Raw genomic sequence first — 18,522 nt, forward strand, 5'->3', positions numbered from 1 at the left:
GGAGGGTAGTACTCCCCCCCGCCCGCTGCTCTTCCCCCTCCAGTGCTGGACTTTGCTAAAATGTTTTTGGTGAGGCAGAGTTCCTCCCTGCCGCCCCTGCCCCCGTCGTCGTCTCCTGAGAATACAAGCAGTAGAAGCTGTCGCCACACATGTGCCCGTCGCGGGCAGGGAGGAACTCTGCTGCCCCCAAAACATTTTAGCAAAGTCCAGCGCTGGAGAGGGAAGAGCGGTGGGGCGGGGGGGGGAAGTACTACCCCCTGCCCTTAAAGCGACACTCCCCCCCCCGCTGGACCGGCCAAATTCCGGACCGGTCCGGAGGCCTCTTGCATGGCCCCAGACCGATCCGTGCACACCCCTACATAGCTGCCCTGCCATATCTTATCTTTGCAGCTATATCTTTGATCTCATCAGGTTGCCCAGTTTATGGTGCCACCTCGATTATATGTGCTTGTGAACATACTCTTCTATGGGTTTTTTTGTTTGTTTCTGTTTTGATGACTGGCACACATAGTGCCTGTCCTTCCATCCCTCCCCCTTTCTCTTCTGGTTTCCACGGGGGTGGGGAGAGGCATCATGGAAAATGGGCATCCCCCAATATGACATTTCCCTTTGAAAGGCTTAGAAGCTGGTAAAGGGACAAGGCAGTGTCCCTGTTGCCAGGCAATGGCTTGAGGAATGCAGAGATAGGGGTGGGGCAATTGCTCAAAGAGCAGCCATCGAGATGCTTGGCAGGCATGGAGCAGACATGTTCCTGGGTGGGTCTGGGACACCATCTCTGTGATTTTGGTTTCAGAAACAGCATGAAACCAAGGTTATGACAGCACCTGCATTTGCACGTAACACTGCCACCTTCAAACCTCAGGTTGGAGCAGTGAAACTCACTACAAACTGAAGGTTCAAATGGGAGTTTGGCGAGGGAAACCACAGGTTGCTTTTGCATCCTGTACAAGAATTCCAACTTCTGCTCCATTCAACTCCAGTTTCACATTATGTGCAAATGGAGCCTCTCTGTTCTGTTCGTTACTCATGACCAAACCAGTTTAATAACAATATCTATGTTATTGAGGCGGTTCCCACGATCAGCGGGAACCGCCACATGGGGTTAAGCGGGGAGAGCGGGCTTAGCCCACTCTCCCCACAGACGATCCTGCAGTCTGCCCTGGGCGACTGGATCGGCCGCCCACACGACTGCTGGCTCTGTTACGGAGCCGGCAGGGGCTTGTGAGTTCGGGGGCCGTGCGGCTCCCAGAAGTTCTGCAAGTGCACAGAGCATACTGGAGAGACCCCTCAGCCAAGCGGCTGCTTTTTAGCCTCCTGGTTGGGGATCTCCTTGTGAGTTGCCGCGGCGCGGAGCTGTGGCGCGGCAACACATGATCCGTTAACCCTGGTTAGCGGAGCACTCGCTCCGCTAACCTGGGCTAAGCAGTGGGGTAGTTAGGGCGGTTTGCTCCTGGAGCCGCTCGGCTCATGTGGCAGCACACGACTGCCAAAAAGCAGGCTAGGCTCCCTTAGCCCGCTTTTTGGCGGTCATGAGAATAACCTCATCATGTTTGTCATATTAACAAAGAGCCACATGTGGTTCAGGTTGCAGACGGCTGGACTAGGGTGAAAGATAAAGTTGCCGTATTTTTAATGCTTCTGTAAAAGAGATAGTTCTGGGCAGCATGTAAAGCAAGGATAGGGAAAAGTACACTTGCCGAAATTCCATCTTCTACACAGCTGTTAAAAGGACCGAAGAAGCCTCAGCCTCAGTAGGGACCTCAGTAAGGAAAGGTGACCTCAGACTACGAAAATCCTTCGATGCAGCCACACAGAACTCTCTAGGGGAACATTTTCAATGAGATGAAGGAGTAGCAAAAGTAAAGGGGGAAAAAGAGAAGCTTGTCATTGACCTTTGCTCTGCCACAGTTATTTCATAAGCTATTTATTACATGAAATGGCTTTTCATAACATATTCCTAAACTCTTCCTTGTATAGCTCAGATCCCAGGTGCAGGATTATCCTGTTGTGAAGTCACCACAAAAGGACAGCAGAGTAACAACCAAGAGAGGGGGACAAATACACACACAGAGTCTCTCTCTCTCTCTCTCTCTCTCTCTCTCTCTCACACACACACACACACACACAGCAACCAGTTCTTGGCACAGAAACTGTTTTCAAGTGCTAACACAGTAATTAAATGTACCCTGTGCTTTTTGACTTCGCAAATGACAGACTGTGGTTTGCCTGCCCACCTAAAGTGTGTGGGAGGGCAAACCCAAGGCTTAGAATTTAAGCTTCACTGAAGTGCCTCATCACTATCTTTATCAAGATTTTCACAGTCACTGGGGAAAGGTTGCACCCATCAGGGCTACACTTCTGGAGCTGGCAACAAGCTCGCTTCTCTTCTTTTGCAATCAACTTGCACGGGATGCATGCACAGTGATGTTCCATTAGCTCATCTCCCTGCATTGCGGCAATACTCAGTGCTGTAATTTTTCCTTCATTTCCTATCAATATACAGACATTTGAAATGAAGATCCAACTGCAGTAATGTGTCCACTCCAAGCGTTCAGCGATAACATCAAATTAATGGATGCTGCTGTCATAGCCTGTTGCTGGGGAATAACTGCTCAGATCCCTTTCAGTTACTTCAAGCACTAGCATAAACTTTACTGAACAAACTGCACAGTTGGCAGCTATGTTCAGGCTGGTGACTGTTTCATAGCCTAACAATGCACCAAAATTCCATTTAGCCACAGAAAATGTTTCAATACTCCCTTCCTTTTAGATTTTACCATCATAGCAAAATTGACTTTAAAGTTGTAATTCCTTCTTGGGGCCAGATGTTGAACATTCCAGCAGGTTCTGCTGTTCATCTAGAAAAAATGACAATTACTCCTGTATTGACGAAGAAATATACTTTAGTGGCTCCCATGTAAACTGACATTTTAGGTTGCTGTCTGCATCTTTTTGAATACACTTCTGCAATGAGGAGGCCATATCTCAGTGATCAAGAGCCTAGTTGGCATGCAGAGGGCCCCAGATTGAGTCCCAGACAATACTGGATAAAAGGATCTTGAGCAGGATAGTAGCGAAAGACTCTCTCTCTAAAACCCTAGTGAGCTGCTGTTAGTCAGAGTAAACAATGATGGCCTATGTAGACCAGTGGTCTGACAGGCAGCTTCATATGTTCATACATGTTTTGCCTTTCTTCCTAACACATAATTTCTTCACTGCTCAGTTCTTGACATTTGATTTAACTTTGTGTTGGGCTTATTTGTCTCATGATGCTTCAGTCTGCATACTTTTAGAAAATGATTACTTTCCTTGCAACAAATGCAGATTCTTCCTTTAGAAGAGCATTCTAAAAACCTTTTTAATGGTGATTGCTGCCATTGCTGAGTACTTAGCCCCACAGTGCTGCCATCACAGAAACATTCTTTACTAATTAATCCAGCTTTAGTTAGTCAGCTGGTGGCGTGGTTCCTCTGGGGTGGCAGTGGGGTGGCAGCAGCTCCCCTAGGCCCCACCAGCATTCCCCCCTACATCAGCTTGGGCCGTCTGGGGCCTGGTTTGGGCCTCCACGCAAGCATGGAGGACATTAAACTAACTTCCACACATGTGCAGAGGCCAATTGTGTCACCAAAATTTGCACGGTGATGCAAATGGCCTCCATTCATGTGCGGCGGTCAGTCTAATAGCCTCCACACTTGTGCAGAGGTCCGAGCCGGGCCCCCACTAGCCCGAGTTGATGTGGGGAATGCCTATAGGGCCTAGGTGAGATCCTGGTGGCCTGCTGCCACCCCTGAGGATCTACGGCACTGTGACAGCATGTGCGATAATCTCCTGCCCACCCCACCCACCCTTTTTCAATCCCAAAGGGTTCCCTGGTGCTTGTAAAGGGGAATCCTTACCGTATTTCCCTTTGCAAGCACTAGAACAGTGGTCAACCTGATTCAACCCAGTTCAACCCTGGTTCTGGACATGAACCGAATCTCTGACCGGTTCGTTAGAACTGGTACACAGACTGGGTGGTTTGGACCCAGAGCAGTTTTGTGCAAATTATTGGAAGTCTACTGGTTTGGTTGCTATAGGCCACCTCCAGCCTTAGAGGCAAGATGCCTCTGAATACCAGTTGCAGGGGAGCAATGGCAGGCAAGAGACCATGCCCTCACCTCTTTCTTGTGGGCTTTTCAGAGGCATCTGGTGGGTCACTGTGTCAAACAGGATGCTGGACTAGATAGGCCTTGGGCCTGATCCAGCAGCGCTGTTCTTATGAAACTAAAAACACACCAAAATATAATGATTTTAGTATGAGACTAGCAAAGATACAGTCAGTTTAACATTGAGACTTAGTTTTTAATCTATGGCTTCACTGCTCTTGTATAAACAATGCAATCTTTTTCTTCACAAACTTGTTTGCTTGCTTTCCTTGTCTGTTGCTGGATTTTGGTTTCTTTGGGGGAACTTCTAAGGCCTGCCCATCAAAACTGAGGGTGGAGATGGGAGATTGCTTAAATTAATGCACAACAACTCTTCTTGGATTCAGGATTATGTGGGGATAGGACCATAGTGTAGTGGTATTGCATATGCCTTGCATGAGAAAGGTCCCAAATTCTGGCATCTAGATAGACTTCAAAATAATATTGTTTTTAATCCTGGAAGCTGCTGCCAGTCAGTATAGATAGCACTGATATAGATGGACTAATGGTCTGATTTAATATAAGGCAGTTTCATATGTTCATACAGTTGTGTTGGGCCAGTTCTGCCCAACTGCTGTAGCCAGCCAGCCAGCCCAACATGCTGTATGGTCCACTTGTGTGGCATAGGAAGAAGAATGAACACCATGGAATGTAGAGAAAAGGGGAACAATATAGAGTGTGTAGAGAGATGGGTGGGGTACGGGAAGAGAAATGGGGGCATAGCTGAGCTGTAGAGGAACAAGGAGATCTGTGAGCTTGGGTGGTCCAGAATAGTGTTTCACTCAAAAAAATGTGAAATTGTAGGGGCTATTTGGTGCTTTCAGTGGCTAGGTTGAAATTACTCTGGGTGATGATGGAAGCAGTGGTGACGGCCTTTAAAAAAACACATTTTAGCCTACTTTCCTGTAGGCTTATGAGATCACCCAGCATTCCATGTGTCCGTCCCCCTGCTATCAACTTTGCAATGCCTGGACCAATATGAACCAAATTGGGTACAGTTGTAGAGTCATATAGTGACACCTCAATGGCATAGTTTGTGATGATGTCACCCACACCGATTCATTGTGGCGGACGTGTAAATTTTTGAGGTGCAAGTGGGTTAACTTGTGAACCGCTTAACTGATCTGAAGCAAATCTGCTACAGCTGCAATGACACATAGGGATGCCCTAATGGCGTAGTTTGTGATGATGTCTAACCGATTTGAACCAAATTAGCTACAGTTGTAGTGAGTGACACACAGAGACACCTCAATGGCATAGTTTGTGATTATAGCATCCACCTTGATTTAAGATGGTGAACAAGAGGCACAAGTGGGCTAACTTGTGAACTACCTCACTGATCTAAACCAAATTGGCTACAGCTGTAGTGACCCATAAGGATGCCACAGTGGCGTAGTTTGTGATGATGTCATTCAAGATGGTGGGTGCTTGAATGTTTGAGGTGCAAGTGGGCTAACTGGAGGACTGTCTAACCGATTTGAACCAGATTTGGTACAGTTGTAGTGACTGACACACAGGGACACATCAATGGTGTAGTTTGTAATGATGCCATCCACTCCAATCCAAGATTTATTTATTTATTTATTATTTTTACTTTTACATTTACATATCCTGCTCTTTCTTCGAGGAGCTCAGAGTAGTGCACATGATTATTTTTATCCTCACAAAAATCCTGTGAGGTAGGTTAGGTTGAGAGATACGTGACTAGTTCAGAGTCACCCAGTGCGTTTCATGGTTGAATGGGGATTTGAACTTGGTTCTTCCCAGTCCTAGTCCAACACTCTAACCACTACGCTATTCTGGCGTAGTAGATGGCAGACATGTGAATATTTGAGGCACAAGAGATCTAACTTGTGGACCTCAATTTGTACCAAATTTAGTCTAGATGTAGAGATAGTGAGAAGAGTAGGCTGCAGATTAATTCTTACTAGAACAACTTTCCCCCCCTACACTATAGATAACCTAAATAAGCTATCGACATCAAGCACATTTTCAGATATTTGCACAAGTCTATACTTACCACTCTGATGAAACCTCACTTATTTTGGATCTTGGCCACTATGTCCAATTCAGAGCCCTGTATTTTAAGAAAGACATGGATAAATGGGAATGGGTTCAGAGGAAGGCAACAAAGATGGTGTGGGGTCTGGAAATCAAGTCCTATGAGAAACAACTGAAGGAACTGGGTATGTTTAACATGAAGGAGGGAAAACTAAGAGGAACTATGTTAGCCACCCTGAAATATTTGAAGGGTTGTCACACAGGAGAAGGAGCGGACTTGTTTTCTGTCACTCCCGTAGTCAGGACTAGAAACAATGGTTCTAGTCATTGAAATTATGAAGAAGAAGATTTAGACTGGACATTATGAAGAATTGTCTAACTGTGGGAGCTGTTCAACAGTGGAACAGTCTCCTTTGTGTAATGGTAGGCTGGAGGTTTTCAAGCAGAGGCTGGATTAACAGCATCAAGGATGCTGCAGCAGTTTTTTTGCACTGAGCAGGGAGTTGGACTAGAAAACCTCTATGATCCCTTCCAGCTCTATAACTCTATGAGTCTTATCTGATATTTAGGATAAATAGAAGTTGGTAGCAGTAGCATTGTAATAAGTGGTGACAGAAAGGTTTTAGATGGCTGAACCCCGTGTGTGTGTGTGTGTGTGTGTGTGTGTGTGTGTGTGTGTGTGTGTGTTTAAAAGAAGCTGAGGAAGCTTCCAGATTTCAGGAGCATCTTGTCTTGTTGCATTTGGTTACCTAAGTTAAAAGTGCCCTGAGGTAGCTTAGCTTGTGTCACTGGCTCTTACACAGCAAATCACTCTGGGTTTAGCTGACCTTGCCCACTTCACAGAGGTCATGTTTTCTCAGAGCTAAGACCATTCTCTGGTACATTAAGAATAAAAAAGGCTTCTTTCACTCAATGAATACAGCACATGTGCCCCCCCCCCCGCTTCAGAAAGTTATGACTTTGGCAAAGAAACTATTAATTATTATTATTATTTATTTGATTTGTATACCGCCCTTCCAAAATGGCTCAGGGCGGTTTACAATTAAATGTCACTGTTTGTTCATAAAACCTTGAAAATAGTACTGACAAATGGACAATAATTGTGATTATGGACAATAATGGCACCATTAGGTATGGAATTGGGGGCCCAAGTCTGTGCCTACTCTCCTAGAGGGCCCCATGTTTTCCCCAAGGGAAAAGAGGGTCAGTTTTATATTTCCAGAATGGCTTGGCATAGAGTTCTGAAATTTGGCACAGATGTAAGATAGTTTATCAGGTCTCTGTGTATTGATTTTTAAGCAGATCAGTCAATCCATTTTTTTTAAAAAATCAGGACTCTGTGTATTCATTATGAAGTAGATCAGCCAGTCTGTTCAAGATAGTGGGCTCATAAATGTTCATGGCACAGGTGGGTAACCTGTGAACCGCCTAACCGATTTGAACCAAATTTGGAATAGTTGTAGGGACACAAAGGGTCACCTCAATGGCATCGTTTGTGATGAAGTCATCCCCCCAATTCAAAATGGCAGATGTGTGAATAGTTAAGGCACAAGCAGGCTAACTTGTGGACTGCCTAACCGATTTGAACCAAATTTGGTACAGTTGTAGTGAGTGACACAAAGGGACACCTCAATGGTGTAGTTTGTGATGATGTCATCCGCTCCAATTCAATATGGTAGATGTGTGATTGTTTAAGGCTGAAGTTGGCTAACTTGTGATGAAGGTAATTATCAATTAAGATTATAGTAAAAGGAAAGTAGCCAGAATAGTTCTTAACAGAATAACTTTTATTTCAAGGAAATTGGTCAATTCTGTGATTTTTAATGAATTTTCCCCTACTGTAGTAAAGCTGCTAGAAAGAATTCTCTCTATTCACAGAGGCTATTCCCATGATCACTGGAAAGTGGGTTAAGGGAGCTTAGCCTGCTTTCCAGTTATCGTTGGAACCACTGGGCTTGCCTGCAAGCCCGGTGGTGCCAAGGTGGCTAGCCCGCCTAGGAACCCCTGCCTTTAAACAAGGTTAACACCGCACTCGCTCCGTTAACTGCATTTTGCAGTTGTGAGATGTCGCAGTGCGGTTTTGCACCACGATGGCTCTTGAGGAGACCCCCTCCGTGAGGCTCCAACAAGCCTCCCGGCCTCAGGGGTCTCTCCCCGATGGCCTGTGGACTTGCGCGGGGCATCCTGGGATTTCTGGGGACCGCACGGCCCCTGATCCCCACCTCCCTTGCTGGCTCCATCATGGAGCCAGCAATCGTGTGGGCGGCCAATCCAGACACCCAGGGACGGCTCCCTGCCCATGTGCGGAGAGACCAGGCTATGCCTGATCTCCTCGCACAAGCCCTAATGGCACTTCACACTAATCGTGTGAAGCATCTGAGAGTGCTTCACATCTAGTGAAAGTGGAACTGTTACATCTGAATAAACAAGCATTATTTTTCCAAATGCACTATGCTCAAGTTGGTTTGTGATTCAAAAGGACTTCATGAGAACTGTGACACAAGGCACATGTGTTGTGGTTTTAATTTCCCTGCCCCCAATTATGAATGCACTATATGTCCAAGTTGGTTTTGTGTTTGTAATGTGGAGCAAGAGACATGTGTTGTATCCTGGTTAATTTGTGAATGGTCTAGAAGCTATGTGAATGCATTGGAAATTCCATATACTTTTTCTTTTATTTTTTGGCAAATGCACTCTGGCCCATATCTGTGGGTTGGTCCTGATCCAGAATAGCAACCCCCACAGCTAAAAACAAGCTCCTAACTAGACAATGATGTGTTTAATGTCACATCAGCGGTTTTAAAATTATTACTCAGTTCAGGGTTCTAAGGGAGTAGAACAGGATTGAAGGGAATAGGAAGAGATTGAAAAGAAATATACCAGAAAGAGACACCTGGGTACTGTGTGAAAAGGAAATGGGATAGGCAAGGATAAGGCAAAGGAATTTATTTATTCACTTATCTAAATTAATACTTTCCTCTTGAGGGTCTTTACAACAAGATTAGAAAATGAATCTAAATATCCCATGACTGTTTCAATTACAATCCAAACTTAAAAGCTAAAACCACAATATAAATGCTAAAAACAAGTTGGTAGCATGTTATCTCTGAAAAGCCAAAGTTGCAGTGCTTTCAGAATGTATCTACTTTTAGGCTTGCAGGGATTGAGGAGGAGTGCCACCATTGTGAGGCAGGTGAAGAACACCCTTCTATAAAACTGTCAACTCTTGGTCAAGCTCTGAGACTGGCTTCAGTGGAGAGTCTAGTTCTGGCATGGACAGGCAGAGAACAGAGAGCATCAGAAGTGGATGGCATGGCTGTGAACAGGCTGGGGTTGGTACCAGACTAGGTGAACAAGGTCCAGAGACAGAATATTTGGTTGAGAACAGGCTGAAGGATAAGTACCAGATTAAGAAGAGGGTCAGAAGAAGGTCAGAAGATGTGGGAAAGGATGGGCTGGAGGTGAGGTACTGGAAGTCAGGTCAGCCAGAGAGACCTGGGATGAGTTGCTTAGATTTTTTTCCAGGGAGAAGGTCTGAGTTGCTCAGATTAGGCCTGGTGCATCATAATTGGTTTGTGAGATCACAAACCAAGTTGGTACTGAATTCAAGTTGGTACTGAAGCCTAGACCCCAGAGCCTAATCTGCCTGGCTTGCTGAGGGACCAGAGCACTAGTGGCACAGGAAGGCAGGTGCCAGAGGTTGGCTGCTGGAGGGGAGTTGAGATTACTCTTTTAGAATGAGCCATCCAGATGTTATAAAATCAGCCGGTTGTAGCTGCGTACAGTGGAGTGAAGGGAGAGGAAGTCCCACCTGCCATGTCAATCAGCAGTGTGCCCTGCCACTGACACTTGTCTGAAGAGAGAAGAGCTGAAAGCATGATGGTGGATGCAGGGCACTTCTGTGATTGCAAGATTGGGTTGATCCAGTCTTGCAATCACAGAAGCACTCACCAACCATCACGCTTTGGGCTTTCCCCTCTTCAGACAAGCCCCACTGTAAACAGTGAGCAGCACGGCACGCTGCTGATGGACACAGTGGGGGTGGGACTTCCTCTCCCTTCGCCCCGCTGTACATGGCAGGGCAATTTTATAATGTCTCAATGAAGCTACTGTGATGAAGGGGCTAATCCTTAACATTGGGGCTATGCTTCAGAATATCCATAACAACACACACTGTCCCTTTGGAACCTCATGAAAGTTGCTGCTTGCAATCTGTCCATCTCTGCACAGTACTGCATGCTTTTGGTGTGTGTGTGTCTGTGTGTCTGTGTGTGTGTGTGTGTGTGTGTGTGTGTGTGTGTGTGTGTGTGTGGACACTGTCCTATGGTAAGATGGCTGAAGTGATAATTTCCCTCAGGGCTATTACTGCATTACTCAGATGAGTAATGTCTGTGCAGGTGTTGCATTTCATTGAGGCAGATGCTATTTCTGACAGCCTGCAGAAAAGTATAATAAAACAAAACAGTTTTTATATGTAGAATATTCACCTGATGAGTTTTTAGTCACATTTTAATTCATCATTTGCTCAACTCTTTTTAACCTTGACATGGGCTTCATGTAATTTTTCATCATTTTTTAAAAAAACTGCTAGAACAGATGATCAGGGAATAGATAGGCAGCTTTGACAGTACTGTTTAGCTTATAAATGTGCAGACAACATGTCTGAAAGAACATGGAAACTGGTGGCAGTGTGTGGGTGAGTGAGTGGGCGGGTAGGTGCAAGAGTCGCATTTAAAGCAAAGCAAGTAAACTATAAAAACAGATTTTTTAAAAATCTTGGATTAGCGCCCAATGCCTTTCACTGCAGATGCAGAAGCTAATTTCCCCCCTCTAACTGCTTGTTATATGAAGACCCCTACTAGGGTTGGCCTTCAGATAAAAAGCACCCTGGAAGAGGAATGCCTCTGGCACCCCGCTGGTATTGCTAAGTTGTGTTGCTTCTACGGGTTTGCAAACTGAGGTAGTGTAACAGGCCCTATTACTGTTTTCAGGCTTTCCTAGCAAAGCCTTGAAAAGGACCCAGAGCTACCTCAATAATCTGCTGTTTTGCAAATTAATATTCTCCTGCTTCACTTCTGGGATTCCACTGAAGTCTCGCAGTCCTTCTACAGACATTACACTCAAACACACAGTGAGGTCATTCACACGACCCACAACTGTGTTCTACCCAGGTCTGGTGGCTGTGTGTGCTCCCAGTATTCGTGGAAGCAAGGTAAGAGGGAAACCTGGGTAGAAGTGATTGTGTGGAAGCAAGGTAGGAAAATCTGGGTAGCTTTTCATCCTATTTTGCTTCCGCACAATGCTCACGATCACCCTGGGCAGGCTGGGGGTGGGAGAATGGCTGCTGTCCACTTACCTTCCCCCCGAGATGACCAAGCAGGTCGGCTTTGGCACGCTTCCCGTGCGCTCACACAGACAGCCCTGCTCCGTGAAGCATGGAGCAGGGTGGAGGAATCTGGGGCTGAAACTTGTTGTTTTGGCCTCCAGGCATCCCTCAGTGCAACATGTAGCATGCATGTTGCATAGCGGATTCCCCCCAGATGGGTGCTCTATGCACCAGTCTCTCTGATTCCTCAGTCTGCATGCAGCTCAAGGAATCACACAATTCCTTGTAGCCAGGTTAAGGGTGCAAGAGCACCCTTTAGCTCAGCTAATAGATGGGTTTATTAAGGGGATTAGGTGGGAGAGAAGCAGAGGGATCCACAAGGATCCCACCACTTTTCACGAACAGCCTAACTCTGCTTGGGGAAGCCCAGGCAGGGTTGGGCTGGTTGTGAGGAAAGCTTTAATCAGTTCTACCCAGGTTTTCCTCTTACCTTGCTTCTGCACAACCAAAAATTGGGAGCACACACAGCTCTCAAACCCAGATAAAACACAGTTTTTGGTTGTATGAATGACCTCAGTGAGTCACCAGACTCCGTTCACTGACCCCTTCAGGTAGGTGCCCTGGGTGACCACTCAGCTCATCCACCCCTAAGGCTGGCCCTGGCCCTTACACAATGAACCATTTCTCATGATTGGAGAGAACGGGCTCAGGAGAGAGCGGGGAGGGAGCCTCAAAAAGCTTACCTCCCCACAGCTGATGATGGCCTCTGGTCTGGGTGCGGAGATCATGTGCCCAGACGTGCAGCTGCCTTCTCTGGCAGCATGGAGGGTTGAAGGACTGGGATGTGTTGCCCTGCCCCTGGAATTCCCATAATGCACTGAGCGAGTGCACAGTGCATTATGGGGATTCCCCTGATGGGAATCCCGCAGATGTGTCCATCTCTGCACAGTACTGCACAGACAATTTTAAAAATGGGGCTACGGGACCACTAGCTCCCTTAGTCCCATTTAAGAGGATGGCTGGTTTGGCAGGTTTGCTGCCAAGGTGCTGATGGGATTGGGTGTGATCCTGTCAGTTCTCACACACAGGCAGGACCAGGCTTGGGTTCGTTAGCCCAGTTTTGCCTGCTCATGAGAACACCCTCAATGTCGTGTTGATTCAATAGAAATCTTAATGTATAATATTTCAAGTCTTGAAATATCTATTCTACATTAATAAACGTCAAAATTCAGGCAAGGTTAAGAAATTCAAGATCCAAATCTATATAAACTTTGAGGAGCGTTAGATATGTTTGAATTGTTTAATTAATCTGCAGTTAGGTTCCACTCTATATTGAAGTATGTTGAATCTGCCAAGCTGTTGCATCTGCTAGCTTTACTTAGTGTGTTTGTTGCTCAATGAAAATGCTTTGTTAAGAGTTCTGTGTCTGCCTGGAGTTATTCTGTGTGAATACTATGCGAGATCTTACAAGGAGTAAGTTCTATGTGTGGTGTTTTTGGTTAATCTATTCATTGACCCCATGCTGACTAAATCTCTGTCCATATTCCCTCCATCTGTGAAGTCAAATCAGTCAGTGCACAGGTCAGGGCTTCTTCTGTTGAGTCGCTCATCTTATGGAACAGTCTCCCTGCGGGTGCCTGTCAAGTGCTGTCATCATTACTCCTGATGGATAGTGGTGAAAAGTTTTTACAGGCATTTTATTATGTTTGTACTGATGCTTTTTAATTTGTTTTTAGCTGCAGTCTTTATTGCTTCTTAATTATTAATTTATATTTTGTTTGTCTACAGAGGATGGCATCCTAATGAACCAAGGATACAGTGAGAAGCTGCATCCTCTCAGCTGGAGGCTTCCTCACTTCCTCAACATGCTTGTAGGTGGGAGCCTCAATTTTTGCTGATCTTCCCTGACTCTTTAAGTGCTCTGTGCCTTCCAAAATATGTCCCTGGGAGTCATGCATTCCTCAGGGACATATTTTTAGAGGACAAAGAGCACTTCCAGGGCAGGGAATCAGCAAAAATGGCTCTCCCCTTGCCTGCAACCTTGGAGAAGCCGTTGCCAGTCTATGTAGACAATACTGAGCTAGATGGACTCAGTACATGGCAGCTCCCTATACTGAAAAAGTGGAGAAGCTTCTGACTGCATTAATTAATCCCCTGCTAACTGGGCAAAGAAGCACCTTTTACCGTGGTGATTCTCTTTATTTAGCAGGGGGAGAGTAACTGGCCCTATCCACCCCCAGCACAGTACCTCCAGTGACTGTTGCTGGTGTCTATCTTGTGATTTTTTTAAGTATGTGAGCCCTTTGGGGCCAGGGATCCATCTTATTTATTTATTATTTCTCTGTGTAAACTGCCCTGAGCCATTTTTGGAAGGGCGGTATAGAAATTGAATTATTATTATTATTATTATTATTATTATTATTATTAATAATAAAGTGCAGCTTTTGCCAAGTCTACACTTCCCTAAGTAGATTGTCAGTCAGTGCCACTAATGCAGATGTTTAACATAGGAAATAAGCAAATACATACAGACTGGCAAACCCTTGCTCCCATATCAACCATGTGGGATTTTTCTTTCATAATCCTTCAGTTCTAGGTTGTTCACTCGCTCACTCTGACTTTGTAGCTAACGTCTAACCAGTTGAATTAAAAAGAAAAAAGAAACAAAATATTGATGCAAACCTATGCTATCTATTACATAAGGATATGATGTTTTAAAAGAGCAAAAAAACAGCTGCAAGCATATGACTCACAATCTGATTCGAGACTGCAGGGGGAGAGGGCTACCTGCCGCTACCACACACAACATGGTCCGCATTCGGCTGTTATTTTTTGAATTAAAAACTAGCACACTAGCCCCAATCACATTCTTAAAATAACATCTAATTTGACTCTGAGTGGGACACTCCATACAGATTAGCACTATTTTAGTACCAAGGGTAGAAAAGGATGGGGTTGTTATTGTTGTCCACAAATAGACAGGAGATCCTAGAACAGGGATTCTCAATGTTGGGTCCCCAGATGTTATTGGACTTCAACTCCCATAATCCCCAACCAAAGTCCACTAGGGCTGGGGATTACAGGAGCTGAAGTCCAATAACATGTGGGGACCCAACGTTGATCCATAGAAGAACATAACTAATATTTCAGGAGAACAGCTTATAAAATTGCAGGGGGTGGGATCCATACTAGTTAGTCATGACTAAGCACAACTGAAATCAATGTGACAGGTTAAGTCATGGTTAACCTAAATCCTATTAATTTCAATGGGATTTAGTCATGACTAATTTCTGGATGCTGCCCAGTGTCGGCAATAGCTAATACTATCCTTCCTGCACATTGCTAGAAGCTGAATTATTCTTGCAAGCAGGTTCTTAGTAAAATTGCTTTCTGATCTCACATTTGATCACAATGAGTAACTCAAAGGGTGTCCTGAATTAATAATTCACTGTACATAAGATGACCTAAATGAATAATTGACTGATAATAATTTGCCCATGAAAGGAGTATCATTTTCTTGTAGAATCATATTGCTTTGATTCAGTCTCCCTTATCCAGTTGTCTAATGACCCTCTACGCTGAACAGGGTACCCTGTATCCTGAAACATCTGGATATATTTATTATGTTCATGGCACATCTTAGGCCTGCTGCATTTCTCTTTCTCTGTCTCCTTTCCCCTTTCTCTGCCTGAACCAATATGATTTAGAAGGCTTGTAGGCAGTCTCATATAAATTTGTCATAGGGCTGAAAGACACCAGAAAACCATCAGTACCAGGTCCCTACTTCTAAGTCTATAGCCTTTTATACATAGATCAACTCATATGATTTATTATATTGTTTATTTAGCACTAGCACTTACACTTATTTAATATCTTTGTACCCTGCCTCTCAACTGTAGTTCCGAGATAACTCATAATATAAAAATGACTGTATCACAATAAAATACATAAACCAAAATATTAACATAAACAGTTAAAACAAGAAAAATATCAATAAAACCCAACTGTCTCAGAATCAGAGAACTAGACCCCATTTAAGTCCTGCAAGAATAGCATTGTTTTCAACAAAGTTTAAATTGTGCAATTGCTAGATAAATGGAAAAGTTCCATGCGTGAGAAACCACCACTGTGAAGGCACTGTCCCTACTTGCTCACTTGTTCTTGGGTTTGATTTTGAATTGATATTTTAATTTTGTTATGGCTTATGACCAAGCTGGTTGCTATCAATTTCATGTCAGATGCTCGGGCAAACTGGAGGTCTTAACAGGCAGGTTCATACCAGAGGGTCTTCAGGTTACTCCTCTCCTAAGCTGTTTAGGACTTTATAGATCAACGCCTGCCCTTTGAAGTGTGACTGGGGACAAACTGGTAGCCAGCAAAGTTCTTTAAGTAGTTCTATGATATCTTGCCTACTATCAGGACTAGTCAACAACCTTGCAATTGCTTTTTATAGTAACTGAAAATTCTGAACAGAAGGCAGCCCCAAATCAGGGGCAGAGCAAGGGGAGAGTGGGCCTGTGTTCACATAGTGGACATGGGTGGCCTTCCCACCCACAGCAGTGTCCCTTCATGAGCTCATGCACATGCAATTCCTTCTCACTCCCCCCGCCACCCGCCCAGTTGGTACCACTGCTGTCATCTCTGCCTGTTCTCCTTCCATCAGTCCATCGGGAGCACATGTGCATCTCCTTGCCATTGGCTGGGATGGAAGGAGCCCAGCCAATGGAAGGAGGAGGGGCCTGGGAGCCAGGCAAGTGGCTGAAGGAGGTGGTTGGCAGCAGCAGCAGGTGGCTGGAGGTAGCAGTGGTAGGAGTCCCAGCCAGGCGGAGGGGGAGCTTGGCAGCTCTACCAGGCTGCTTGGTGGCTCCTGGACACAGGGTGCTTTGAGTTCTTTGAACCTGTCCACCCTATTATAGCTCTGCGCCTGCCCCTAAGTGCATTGCATTGCAGTAGTCTATCCTAGAATGATGGTGTAGTTAGATCTCAGTTTTCAGGGAAAAGTCACAAGTGAGGTGAAAGATGCTATGAACCACATACAACATCTGAATGTAGAATCTATTCTATGCTTTACAACAACCAGAGATCCAGAAAAGCAAATTGACCACCCCCACCCTGTTTTTGTCTGTTACATCTCCTCTCTTTCTTTTTCTTTTTGTCTAATTTTAGTCTGCAAGCTTTTATCAAATACCTAATTAATGTAGGCTTGTAAAATGACACAAATGTCAATGTTGTGAGAGAAATAATTAGATAATTAATAACAATATTAATAACTGTAATTGCAGAAAAATGAATGTATAAAATGAAGTTATAATGACAAATTGTTAATTTTGCTTCCTAGTTATCACAATGTTTAGAAAGATTTAGGTAGTCATTATTCAGTCATTTGGGTTAACAGAATAAGACAGAAAAGTGAGACTGGGAAGAATTCTCACTGCAGAAAAAATGTAATGCACTTTCTATAAGCTGATCTGAAATTTAAATTTCACCAAATATAATGATCAAAGAAGATTAAATTTTAAATAGTTATAGACTGGAAGCACAAAAGACAAAGGGAATAAATCAAGTTAGCAACACTAGGAGGTAACCTGCTAATTAGGTCAATAATTCTGAAAAGGAGATGTGTTTCTGATTGGTGCTCATCTATGTTTTCTCAGGTGAAAACTGTAGTATATATTATGCATAATAAGGTGGTAGAGGAGTGGGTAAAATGCTGGACTGTGGCAATGCTGACTACCGGTGAAAGGGAGCTTCTTCTGACTGCTTCACTGAAAAAAAGAGGAAAAATGCCTTCTAGCATGTAGCAGACTATTTATTTAAAACATTTTTACTTTGCAGTCTGTGCAGTCTCACTGTGTCTTATAATAATTTAAAATCTATAACTGCAAAACTAACATGCCAGAAAGTGAAGTTTAGCCCTAGTGGTGCTAGTTTGGGTGCATGGGTGTGGGTGCATATGTATATATAGGTCCCAGGTACTTACATGAAGACTTGTAAGGAAGTAGCCTTGCTGAAGCTAAACAGGTATGGTCTGGCCAATGTCTGGATGGGACTCTCAGGGAACCTCATGGATGCTGCCTTGGCTTCCAGCATGGAAGGGAGGCATGCTATAAATAAGAGGTACAGTTCAGAATCCTCCCACTCAATCAACCACCACATCCTGCCTAATAAGAGTGGTGAGATGTTTTGCTGATAGCTGAAATACTATGGCATGTTGGTCTTTAGGACTTTCATCAACTCCTAGAGAGCATAAGGTAGGGTGGGGGAACACCAAAATGTCTTCCTCCTCTTTAAACTCCTCTGGCATACCTCATTTTGTAAACCTCACAGACCTCTGGTTCAACCTCAAGTTTATATTCAAAGTGTAATTTGCCTGTGCTCCTCAAGAAAAGAAGGAAGAGGCACAGGATGCTTTCAGATATTATTTTACAGTCAGAAGCCAACTAGAGATTTCATGTGGAAAACCCAAGTCAGCCACAAAGAATTAAGCATTTGGTGGGCATCCAGTTCCTTCTGTGTTGCTCCACTTTTTCAGTCTTTTCCTCCCCTTTCTTTTTTGCTAGACTGACTAAGGAGCAAAGAATATTTCTTCTCCCCACAGCTTTGCTAGTGTAAATAATACAGTATTTTACCATGAGTCGTACTATCCCTCGGTGCCGGTCGATGGAAGCAGGAATGTTGCAGGAAGGAACAGAGTGAAAAAGGGCAGTTTATAAATGACTCCAGTGAGCCAGAGCAATGTGTCATTCTGGCAGAGAGCCTATTAAAGAGAAAGTCATGTTCTGGAATATGTTCAGCTTGGGATTTCTGAGAACTCCTTTATACCCAGTCATTATGTGTTGCATTCTCTGGAAGGAGATGGTTATGCTTGCTTTTGTGACACAGGCCTTAATTGTCCCCAGTCCTAGATCCTTCAGCCTAATTCAAACATCAGGCTAGCAATTAACATTAAGTGCTGGGAAATGGATTGGTGATGTGATAAACACTTAGTGCCTCTTGAGACTGCAGTAGCTT

The 18,522-nt window shown here is 44.4% G+C and overlaps 1 long non-coding RNA gene across 2 annotated transcripts; it reads right to left on the minus strand.

The window, feature by feature from the left end:
- Positions 1-1,617: 1,617 nt before the first annotated feature.
- On the minus strand, positions 1,618-18,330 carry LOC128340066 (uncharacterized). Of its 2 annotated transcripts, XR_008313438.1 has the most exons (5): positions 18,141-18,330; positions 17,492-17,615; positions 6,205-6,261; positions 2,778-2,858; positions 1,618-1,820 (listed from the first exon to the last, which is right to left on the minus strand). It is a non-coding gene; the product is annotated as an uncharacterized LOC128340066 (long non-coding RNA). The 2 variants fall into 2 exon arrangements; XR_008313437.1 differs by lacking the exon at positions 1,618-1,820 and having other exon boundaries at positions 1,928-2,858.
- Between the last annotated feature and the right edge of the window lie 192 nt (positions 18,331-18,522).

The sequence above is a fragment of the Hemicordylus capensis genome, chromosome 1 (assembly GCF_027244095.1).
Source record: "Hemicordylus capensis ecotype Gifberg chromosome 1, rHemCap1.1.pri, whole genome shotgun sequence".
NCBI lineage: Eukaryota > Metazoa > Chordata > Lepidosauria > Squamata > Cordylidae > Hemicordylus > Hemicordylus capensis.